Genomic DNA, 13,121 nt, shown 5'->3' on the forward strand with positions numbered 1-13,121 from the left:
TGTGTCGAGTAATCCTGTTTTTTAAATCACAAATTTCAGAAAAGTGTACACTGTACACAAAAGTTTCCAATTTCACTTCTGTGTCGAGTAACCTTGTTTTTTAAATCACAAATTTCAGAAAAGTGTACACTGTACACAAAAGTTTCAATTTCACTTCTGTGGCGAGTAATACTGTTTTTTAAATCACTGAAGCAAATAATTCACACTTTGTCTACTATAAAATGCTTAACTTTTTGCTAATGATGCACCCACAATTATCAAATGACTTAGTAACAAAAACTATTACAATTGACAAACTTCGGTACAAAGCAGAAAATCATAGGGGAAGGTTGCCGTCAATGAATCACATAAGTTTTCTTTTTTTTAGAAAGGAAATCCAACTCAAACTCCACTTTAATTGCAGGAACAATTTCTCAGTATATTTCTTTTTTAATAGAAATATTCACTTTCATGATAAATATATACAATAAAGAATGAAAATTAAAAATAAATATTTTAGCAAGTAGTCCATTCATGGCTACCGGTTGCTATGGATGGACAATCGAGTTTCCATCGATGGACCACATTCTCAAATTAGAAAATCAAATCATCAATTACAAATATTTATAACAGGTGATCAATAAACACTATAAATAACAATAAGTTATAGAAAAATAGATTTTTCTAAAATGTTTACTTTTTGGATAAGAGGAACATAAAAAAAATCATAGCACTCACATCACAACACACAGCTATTTTCATCACATCTCGTTCACCACTTGATATATTCACAACCTGTGCAACACTGTTCTTAGCTAATATCTTTTCAACCTCTTTTGAACTGTTGATATTTTTGTTAAATCGATTTTGAAAATTTTCGTTTGACGCAAGATTGTACTTGCTCTCTAAAATTTCAGAGAACATTTTTGACCATTTTATTACTGAAACCAGAAGCTTAAGTCTCAAATTACCAGAGACTATTATTTTTCTCAGCCTCTTGAAAGGCAATTCCCCCAATTTTTCGGAAGTAATTCCAAAAACTTCTTTTCTAGTTTCAAAATATGATTTACTAATCATATTCCCATTTTGGAGGACTTATCTCCTAAATTTTTAATAAGTGACTAAGGTAACTACAAACCGGTTTTATTTTCCATGCGAATGTCTAAAGTTCCTTTCAGGACTCAATGTTGTCGGCAGACTTTAAGGTTCATGCCACCATTTCTCTAAGCTACTGTAGCACGTTACATGCCCTCACTTGTCCACTGGCCATAATTTTTGCAGTTTTTTTTTTGGAACAGCAATAGTATTTGAAAACTGTATTATTATGTTTTAAATTTTTAATCAATTTTATAAAAAAATTGCCTTGAAATCATAATAAAGTATAAGAGTTTTCATGAATTACTGAGACAATCCTTTTCATTGTCAAATTTATTTTCAAACAATTGAGCAGTTTTCAAAGGTAATTGAGCTGAAGTTACAGCAATATTTGGGATTTTCTATGAATGAAACACTTCGTCAGGTGGTCCATTCAAGGAAACACCTAGTAGTGGTACAATGATAGCAACTGCGTCATTTTGAATACTCTTATAAGGTGTTACTGCTGTGACATATCATAATGAAACATGAAGTATAGGGAATTGTACTTGAAAAGGAACTCTTTTAAGTCAATGTTCACGTTTAATTGATCAGTAATATTCAAAGCATGTTATAACTAAATGAAAAGCTCAACAATTAGTAAGATAATGTTAGAAATCATTTCTGACCAATTAACAATATGATTAAATAATTTTAGCTACTTGACAACCCTGCAGTAGACTGTTTTCAGACAAAGGAAGATACTAAAACTGACTACCGTTCTACCCCGCATCATCCAGCATGCCGCAAAATTCGGGGGTCACCAGATTTTCAATAACACTTGCCAGGTCCCTCCAGCCATGCCTGAAAAATCGAGGTTAGGGAAAAAATTAATACTATAAAAAAATATGTTCAGCTTAAAAATATATTTTATTAGTGTTAATAAACAGTTTAATTTTGTAGAAATATTTACTTTACGAATTACTATATGTGATTTGTTATTTTAACAAGAAAATTTTTGTTTAATTACGAATAATTTCATAAAAGTTTAAATTTTAACTAAGTAAGCAAACATTTAAGCAGTAAGTTACCGCCCCTGAACTAGTGCTGAAGAATTTACCATAACTATTCAATAAATAAAAATTAAACTTACCTCTCTAAAAGGAACCTAAAATAATTCATTTAAAAAAATTATTAACAAATCGCAGTAATGATGATCGCTTCTGAATTGATTACTTTAGTGGCATATAATTAAATCCATTAATAATGACCTACCCTAAATAACAAGCACATATTATATGCAACACACATTTGTTTGAAAGAAGGTTACTTTCGGGAGTTATTTATTTATTTTTTCCTTACAGTGGAATTCTCTCTGATTGGAACTGAATGGGGAACTTAACTTTTGTTTTGTTGCAAAATCAACCTCAAATTATCCGGCATGCCATAAAACTCGAATTTCCCGGTATGCTGGTCAACCTCGCTTTTTTTCGGCATGTCGGATAATGCGGGGTAATACGGTACGCGCCTGCACAAACTCTGCTACGGGAAATATCTTCGCGGTCTAGTCATGGAACCGGTTCTTTGACGGCACCCTTTCCCCTACATTCGTTTTGCTTCTGAAAAATGACTTTAAAACCAGTGAAATCTTCAGTCTCCATTTCACAGTTTTTTTCCCCAATAAATAGCTTTGATTTTGATAGCTTTATTGTCTCATGACCACCTCGTTTCCAATATTTATTAATAAAAATTGCGTCCGGAAGGAGCTTTAAAAATGTTTAAAAAAAAGCACGTTTTTGATACATTAAATGATTTACAATTTCATAGGCCATTCAAGAATCTCAAAAGTCCCAAAACTATCACAAATTTCCCCTTTGTGTTAAGTAACCTTGTTTTAGAAATCCCCGATACAATTAATTCCTTTATTATTGACCGATTCAAATTCTTAACATCTTGATAATAATGCACTCCCAATTTTGAGGCAGTGCATTCATTACTTAAAAGACTTCCTGAATCAAACTGATTACTTCTCTTGCTCATATTCCAACCCGACAGCTAACAACTTAAAATTTCTCTCTTAACAACCGAAAACGAACGCTTTGAAACACGGTAATGCCTTTTAAAACGCTTAGGAGTTTTATTTAATCTCCTCTCCTGCAACATAAAAGTATAAGTACCGCTAATTAGTCTTCCTCTTTCCTCCCATGCGGACATCATAAGAGAAATAAGAATCATTTGTTCGGCTAGACATTTTAATTAATCGCTTTCCATTAGAATCAAACCCTGGCACAGACATTAATTTGAGCTTCGGAAACTAAAGAGTTCGGAAACAATGGTATACTTCTCTTGTTTGACACGACGCGGCACTCAAGCTAATAGCAGCGTTAAAGAGGGCACCCTGCTTGATTAATCCTTCCCTCCCCCATGGTCCCCCACCGATTCGCTCACGACAACTTCTGCTAGTAGCAGGATCAGATCCTGATTGGGCGGAGCAAGCCCTGACCCCTCTGCTTTTTACCATCCGACTCACTAAGCTCATCGTTGATGCTACGATTAACTAAGTAAAAATCAAAAGATGTTTAAAAAAAATCCGCCTCTTAACCTCCTACGAGCGGTGCGACTGAATTGGCAATAGATAGCCCCATAATTAATAAAGTTTTCGTGATGCAGCATATTGGCCAATGCTCTCTAATTAGTTTTCGCAGTTCTTGCTAAGAGGAAACCTGTTTAAAAGGCTTCTTTTTCAACTCTTTGGTTCAAAAAGACGATTTTTGATGAAAGTTATTGCTGTGCACGAGGAGACTAATTTGCAAGAGTATTGTAATTTCTTTAATGTATTCTTTATGGCTGCATCCAATAAAGTGATGTTCTTTAAGAAAGATACTTATTTAAATCGGTGTTATGAATGCAACTTTTATCAATAAAAAGATGAAACATCACGCCACAAAGGGCTCCGCTTAAGAAATACTGCAGTGAAGCAATATTTCATCTCGACGAAAATAATTAATCATTACCATATACTTATTGTCTGCATTTAAGTTGATTTTTTTTACCGAATAAAATACTGTGTTGAAATTTTTTGAAGCAATACAGTTCGTTTAAAAAATGAACGAATGAAAGGAAACAATATGCATTTAATAGGAAGACGATATTACAAATGATGAAATCGAGGATAACAAACAGCTGTTATTATGTGTTTAAAAGCTTTAAAAGTGTAAAATATGGATTAAGCAATCGAGGTAACCAAAGATTTATTTCCTTAAGGTCACTTGTGCAATGCAAAAATAGCGATTTAACCTGATATAACATGAACTAATATTCTTTAATTTGGAATTTCCTTCAACAACGGAAAATACGTTAGTTCAACTAATACTATTTCCATAACACTTGAATTTCGGAACAAGTCACATTCATCATCCCCTTTAGAAATTTAGTAATAGAAGGTATACAATGAAATATATTTTACTATATATCTTCTGTGCATATCAGTGTTATTGATGCAATATACGAACACCCCGGTTAGGGAACGACGTTAAGGATGAAACTGCAGTTTCGTCCTTGTTATGGACTCGTCAATTTGGAATAGGGAATAACCGAGCTGGAGGCAGATTTCATCATGGAAGCCGAGAGCGGCAGCGATTTGGTAGACAAAGAAAATTTATCTCAGCAGCGAGAGTAGTGCGGAAATTAAAGACAAAGCTTGGGTATTAAGCAGTAAGTTACCGCATATAGGCCCATTGGTTGTTCCCTATTCCAGACTGATGAGTCCATTACAAGGACGAAACTGCAGTCTCTGGATGGGACAACCGGGCTGTCGGTATATTGCATGTAGTTCTGCCTTAGCCCTGGCTAGGGGTGGTAACTTACTGCTTAAAATATATCTTAGTTACCGCAAACACGGGCTACTTTGGCACACATTTTGAGACTTTTCTCATCTTTTCTCCATGTAACTATTCATATTTCCAAGCTATAGAAACCTTTTTACGCATCTAGAGTTATCTTAATTTAATGTTTAAATACTGATCAATTGATTTTAAAGCTTTGACCTTTTCGATTGTATTTTATTTAGGACAATGTTAGCCTTGCGTTTAGGTTACTTTGACCCAAAGTGGTTTTCTGTTCTTAAAATCATTGCAGAACTAACTAGAGCCAAAGAATGACATGTATTCATAGGAAAAACTATTTATTTAAAAGAAAAATACATTTTTTACAAGAATTTTGAGTCACACATATTTGTTTTAAGGAAAAAATTATTACTTTTTTTTATAAATGTATGTGCACACCTAGTTATTTTCTCAGAAATTACCGACGGAAAACAGTTATCTTTTCATTATTTTTGGAGGTTGAATAATTTTACTAAGATATCACCATTCGTAAAACAGAAGATTCAAATTGTCGTCCACTTTCTAAATTTGCTGGTGGGTTCTTTTTTTTTTTTTTTTTTGCTCTCCACATTAGCTCCTTGTTCTCTCCCAGGAGCAGCTATCCCTGGAAACCTGAGCTCATTCCATTCTACAATAACAAAATTCTATAAACTTATCCAACAAAATGTTTAACAAAATGTTTAAGAAGTAGATGCAACTGGGTCAACTTTTTCTAAACCTCCTACAACTTTAAGCTCATCTTCATCTTACATAATAAGTAACATAAAACTGAGCCCTGATGATTTGAGTCTGTCATTGCTCTTTTTATCCGTTGCTGGGAATGCCAGGGTTTTTTCTCGTGTTTTTCTTGGTTAGAGTTTTACTTTTAGCTTTTCTTTTCTTTTACGAATCTCTTTGATGGTTTATTTCAAGTTTTTACGCTGGGACTTCATTTCTGCTAATGTTGAAAACCTTAACAGAAATGAGAAGTAAAACTCTACTACTACATAAAATATTGAATAGTGTTAATAAAAAAGTACTTAACAAACTCTTAGCTGATATACAACTGCTTCTACACGTAAAGGACTATGATGTTATAAAGACACATGTTAGCACAAGGAGCACAAAACCGCTAGTGTTGTTTCTTGTGGAGAGCTATCAAACTGCTTGGTATACATTACGGAGTTCTTGAGGCTGCTATCTGGCGGATTCTGTCAAAATTTGTTTAAAAATTTGGCCTCTTGAAGTTTTACAGAGAGCGTTCTATCTTTTTCTCAGTTTGGGCCAAGGAAGGACTGTAGAACTAAAGTAGCCCGAGTTTACGGTACAAGTTTCGTTTCTATGTGAGATGCACTTTACTTATATGCACTTTACTCGGATGTCTTAAATTAGTACAGTAAAAATAGGAGTCGGACCCAAACATCCAAAAAAAAAAAAAAAGCTAAACCTGGTGCAAATTGTTTACTACCCTCCGAATAAGAACAGGTAAAAAGTCCCACCCCATTGTGCGTCGGGTTTTGGAATGGGGGGCATCTAAAAATTGCTGTTATGGGTATTTTTCCAGAATTTTTAGATTAATTTTAAAGTGAGAATATTATGTTATACTAAATTTAAAAGCATGAAATTAAAGATGTTTGACCCCCAAGAGGGAGGACATAACCCACCAATGCTACAGAGCCCCCCTATTCCCGTAAAACGAAGCGGTACCCCCGAACCCTCCTCCATACATTTCATATGGGAACATTATTTTATGCTAAGAAAATTGTTAGAAATCAAGTGTGTCCATCCTCCAAGAGCGATGGTGCACCTCCTGTCAAAGCTACAGCATCCCCCCCCCCCTCTGCCAAATAAAATAAATCCTCAACCTACCCACCCCCACCTTTTATTTCAAGTAGAAGTATTATTTCATGCAAATCTGAAATGCATTAAATCAGGACTGTCCACCCCATAAGAACAGTAGCTCACGTCCCAAAACGAAATTATATACTAAAATATTATCCTGAACTGTTTTTTGCTTTCAAATGATTTCTCCTAAGCTTGTAACAAAAAGTCTTCGTTATCAAGATGTTTTTTGGATAGATCCTTAGCAAAATCGTTATTGTTGCAATTATGTCTAACACAGTTTGTGCATATAATTGAGCACTTCAGTCCACTATCAGACTTTTCAATTATTCACTATATCCAATGAACCCCTCAGAGCAAGCACAAGATTTGAAACGCAGAAAGTCTTCTAGAGCAGAAGGCTTGGCTGTTGTAATAGGACGCAGATTATATTTCTGTGGTGCGTTCTTTGCACCCATCAAAAATGACACTAGCTTTCCCATACTTACAAGTGACCACTGTATTGCTGGCATATTTCCTTGAAGCTTACATATCATTACCAAAAATATGATCAAGCAGGTATCTTCCATCTATTACATATGAGGCAGTGAGAAGCAAAGGGATGTGAGTGGCAAAATTATCAATGAAATCCTACCTAGGATCTTATCTTTAAACGCGATTTATTCAAAACTTGAAAATGTTCACTTACATCCCTTTGCTTCTCACTGCCTCATATATGACACCAACTGTTCGTTCGGTGATGTTGGATGAACCTTTTGCTTCAGATAATAGTATTTTAACGATACAGGACTTCTTTCCTTCTGAAACCAGATTCATCGAATACTGATGGAGGATCAGCGCATAACTGATATTAAAAGTTTTTAGCAATTTGTTATTCCATCTTGTTATCCCATATTTCTCCATCTTTACTGTTCATACTATTCGGTGTAAAAGATGGTTTGGGCTTACACATCTTTACAGATAGTAACTACTCTCGTAACAGAAGCTAAAGACATAACTGCTTACCTCCTTTACAAAGAAATGCCACAAAAGTGTTTGACTTCAATATCCTTTGATGTTACTACCCGAGCGTTAAAGGTCTCATCGCAACTCACCTAATCATCAGCGAGCAATACCACTACCAACATGAGAGGGAAGAAACTTCTGGGGGCTTTAGAAACGGATTGTGATTTCCAAACTGGGAGACAAAAAGGAGTAAATATTTAGCATTCTATTGTTGTATTGCTCATTGCTCTCATCAAGACTTGTTCTATCATTGAATCACTACAGGTTCTAGACCACCTGAATTTGTCACTGCGTTAGATCGTTGGATAGCTGATGTTTTAGCTGATGTTTGATGTGATCAATTTTTTTTAATCGCATAATGTTCTCAAAAGTTTCAGATAGTGTTGCAAGTATATGTCTGCATATTTAGCGTAATTCACATAGCCAGCTGCGTAAAAGAGAGGTAGCTTGGTGTTTGCAAATGAGAACCGCCACCGACTTAGAGGGTGCAGAATTGCAGCATTGCCCGTCTCACTATTGGCAATTCCTGTTTGTCCCACTTTTACGGTGGTGGCAAGAGATTGTAGAAAAGTTGCAGTAAGTTAATCAAGAAGAAGTAGGGAAACTTTGGTCAATTTGGACTTTTTTTTATGCTGCACAGGAATTTTGTTTCCAGCGCTCTAAACAGTTTTATAACTCCAGTCACAAATAATTTTGTTACTGAGCTCGCTTAGATCTTTTAGAATTATCATTCTGACATTACTATATCATTGTGAGGCATTTTGTACTTCGGAGAAGTTTAAGTTAGGGAAATATTTTCGTGAACTTCACTGCAATAGTTGATTTTAGAATGTAAATTCAGGGTCCCCCCCCCTCAAAGCGATGGCACACCCCTTAAGTGTGACGGAGTACCCATCCAGAATAAAAGTTCTCAAAAGAGAAAGAAATACCCCTTAAAAAAACTGCCTTAAAAATTCCAATGACGCAAAGCTGCTCCATGGACTCCCCCCCCCATTTCCCCCCCCCTGCCTGTGCACCCCTGTTGATTAGAATTTTTTCTGTGAGATTTTATTGTTTTACTATTATAGAGTGGTTTCTGCGAGGTTTGAGAATTTTTTTTAAGTAATAGAAATTATTTTTATTTAAATAGAGGAATATCTGCGTGTCCCCACCCTTCCCCCCAAAACCCGACCCGCAAAGTGCTGGGACTTTTTACCCCTTCTTGCTGGAAGGGTAAGAAGTAATTTGCAACAGGTTTCACCTTTTTTTTTTTTTTTTGGATGTTTGGGTTTTGCCATTTTTTGGCCTAATTTTACTGTACTAAATGTGAATTTTATCTAGTTAGTTTTCTCTTTTCCCACTCTTGATATAAAGGAATCGATGTAAGGTTTCGATTTCCTCACATGAGTTGATTTTTTTCACAGCCTTATCATTTTTCATTTAGTGTAAGGTGAGGTGAGGTAAAAAGAAACATTGATAACTGGAAACAATCTCTATTACCACACTTGTACTAATTTTGGACACTAAACTGTTAGTGAGTGAAGACTAGGTAACATATAGAAGTTCTGAGAGTTCCGCTTGTTTCCAAATTTTTGATGCATAATTTTGACGTTTCCATTCACACCATAAATTCACTACTCTCGGGTAATTGGAAGCAATTAAGTTTTTCAATCTTTTCAACCAATATTCATGTCCTCTCTGAAAAAGAAAAAAGAAGAAATATATGCCATAGAAATATTTTTTACTTTTATTTCTGCCATATCTGTATAAAATCACTTTTTGATTGTTTTTTAATTTTCTTTTTGCTAAGACTTCTACGTTGAAAGCCTCTGATAAAAATTTTCGCAAAGAGCACAAGTTTATATTTTCATTATTCCAAAAAAAGTTTAATCTTCTCCGATCCAGACAGCGTGTTTATTAGTTTTATGAATGTTTCATAACTGTTATAAACATCATTGATCAATAACGAGATCTAAATTGAGATCAATCGAAAGTTGATTAAACCGTCTGTACACAGTGAATGAAAGATATATTTCAGTGACTCATATTTCCAGATTTACATGCTCAAAGTAAAAACAAATGTTATCTCGGCGGAGTTTTTTTTATGTGACGAACAGCTTTTCATAATCATTACTGATACTGATGATATGTATATCACTAAAAAGAATGAGCCCTGAATTTTCGCTGAATGTAAGCTACTTTGTTGTAAATGAACCACACATTTTTGAACAGTTTTTGAAGAGGCTTTTGGGGTCTATAATCAGCTACTGACACATACAATCTATACAGATTGTCTACACTTATCGTTGTTTAACATTTAATTTCTAACCGTTAGAGTTAGCTCTGAGGTTCTAATAAGAAAAATACTTAAAATCATAAAGAAATTAATAAATGCCCCCTAGTCAACAAAGTAAGAAAACAACGTAATAAATGTAAATTTGGAACATTTTTTTTGGGGGGGGGGGATTCAAGAAACACCATTTTAATGCAGAAAAATGATAAATTATAAATGGAAAGTCATTTGACAGAAGCTCAGTTGTCCTGCAGGCATTTATATCAAAAAGCATTGTAGTCGTTCAAAGAGCATCTTGAAGTAACCAAGTCAAGAAAACTCTTTATAAACGCATTCTAAATGAAAGTTCTTTTAAACAAATTTTTATTGATGCATAACCGCTTTACAGGTCAGGTTGTGTGCATGACTTAAACTTTTCTGTATATGCTACTTAAGGATTGTTTTAAAAACCGTTCAGTAAAACGAAAAATGGATGAATTTGTTGGATGTGGACAATTCTCTCGGCAGCACATAGATGGACAGACAAAAACGCGTGTACATATCGCTGTTCCGGTGGAACATTGACATAACTGCAAAATTAATTGAAAATGAGTTATTGTCGTCACTGGGTCTAAACGTGGTTAAATCATTCGAGGAACACTGACAGATTTGTTTTTCGACTTTTAGCCACCAGGGCAATAAATCAGCTATATTTCATTGCATGAAGTAATGAGTAAAATAATTTTGTAGATTTGGTTCTCCTGTAAAATTACACTTTTGTAGTTGCATCAATGTTCCACCGGATCAGCAATATGTACCCCAGTCTTAAAAAATCTACTTTGAAATGTATTATCTTTTAATAATACATTTATCATTTAATAATACAATTCAATGTTTCATTTTATTTATGAGTTTTTTTTTTTGTTTTTTTTTTTTTTTTTGTCATTTTTACCATGCATTAGGGTTTTATTTCTTCATTCTTTTTTATTTTTCACTTTACTTTTATGATAAAAAGGCTGAAAGGAAGAAAGTAAAACGTTTGATGAAACTATTTAATTTACATTATGATTAACTTTATAGTAATGTGAACTAAGAAAATGCTTACATGCCGAACTGTTGAGATAAAAATCCAAATTATTTCTTTGTTTAACATTTAACATTTTCTGTTAAATGCTTTTGAAAAAGACTGGAATTACTTTCAGTAAAAGCTTAATGAACTATTTAAAAACTGCGACGTAGAATACTCGATAGCTCTGAGCCGTTAGCCCATCACTCCGTCCTTTTACGCTGTTTTCTGATTAGAAAGTGCCTGAAAACTACAAAATATTTCTAAAATATGCTATATAGAGGGGATTCTTTAAATTGAGTTGTATGTAATAGCAAAAACATTAGAGCACCAACTCATTAACATATAAAGTGGACATGCTACTTAAATTCTAGAAATAAACATTTTAGAAAATAGTTATCTTAGGATATCCCTGCTTAGTATTTTGTATCTTCTAGTAAATTTTTTGAGCGAGACTGGAATTGATTTCAAAAGAGATTTAGTGAAATAGTTAAAAGATTAAAAGACGTATAATAATCGTTAGTGTCTGAATTTTAATCCGTCACTCAGATATTTTCTGCTGTATAAAAATATCTAACAATTACAGAATTATACTAAAATGTGCTATATAAGGGAGTTTTCAAAATTAAGCCAACTGAATATAAAGGTAGCAAAGATTAGAGAGTGTATTTATTAACATGAAAAGTGAACACGCAACTAAAAGTCTAGAAATAAACATTTTTGAAAACTGTCTCTAACTCTACTATCTTTATAGGAGCAGGAATAAAAAGACTCTCTTCTAGTCGAACAGCTTCAAGGTTTTATGCGAAACTCTTTCATATTTTTCACATTATAACTTCTTAAGAGACTATAAATACGGGACTTTGAAAGCACCCCTATCGGTTTTATTTCTATCTCGAAGAGCAAATCTTTCAACCATGCGACATAAATACTTTCGAGGAAGGCTTATATAACACACAAGATTTGGGGGCACATTTTCAGTTTTTTTTTTTTTTTTTTTTTTTTTTTTTTTTTTTTTTTTGCATAGTTGAGGATCTTTTGTACAAAAATTGAAGTCATTGCTTTTTTCTTTATTTCTGTAAATCATGAGCATTTCTATTAAATGAAGAACAACAAAAAAAAAAAAGTATCCGATATTTATTGGAGTTATAGAAGTTTTTAAAAGTCTTTAAATGTAATACATGTAGAAATAAATTAAGAAAAGCTGGATTAGAATGCGTATTAAAACTAGGTTTGTCTCTCAAAACTATTATGGGCTTCTTTATATGAGCATCTGTTTTCACATGCTGTGTAGCAGCAATTTGAGAACGCAGTTAGAGAGACTGCATGAAATATGCAAAATTTTAGCTCTTAAAAAGTATCTAGCTTCTTAGTAAATTAACGAATTTATCCTTAGAAATACTAATCAACTCGTAAATTATTTAGTATACTGTAATTCAGGGCAAAGAAATAGAGGCAAAAAAAAATCATGAAATAAATCACAATTTTCTGCAAAAATGTTTATTGAATGCGGAAAAAACTAAAGTAAGTGAATTAATAATGACATCAATGATAAATAATTATGATCTATAATAGACTTTTTAATAAATAAAAATATGCATCAATCAGCTAATTTATCTATTTCACCTCTAATAACTTTTGAGAGAATTATCCGTGCAGGCAAGAATTTGTTCTCGTTCAAGAAATTTCCAGCAGAAAATTTCGTTCAAACGATTTGTTTTCTTCTTTGACTGGAATAGAGTTTGTAGCAACAACAACAAATATAACTAATAATACCCTTATGGAGGAAATTGGTTCCTTCAAAACTTAAAATCGCCTAGATGGGGCTAGCTGTTTCCTACTGAGCTCGCATACAAAGATATTTTGATGGTAAATCAATAGGTAAAATCATTATTTGATTTTATCAGAGTTATTTTTCAACGTTATTTCAAAAAAGTATTAAATTGGATTCAAAATGTAAAATTCAAAACTTTCAATAAAAATATAGAATAATACTTAAAAGATAAATTTTTTTAGAATTTCTCAAGTATCTTAATTTGTT

Source organism: Uloborus diversus, chromosome 3, assembly GCF_026930045.1.
Source record: "Uloborus diversus isolate 005 chromosome 3, Udiv.v.3.1, whole genome shotgun sequence".
Classification (NCBI taxonomy): Eukaryota; Metazoa; Arthropoda; class Arachnida; order Araneae; family Uloboridae; genus Uloborus; species Uloborus diversus.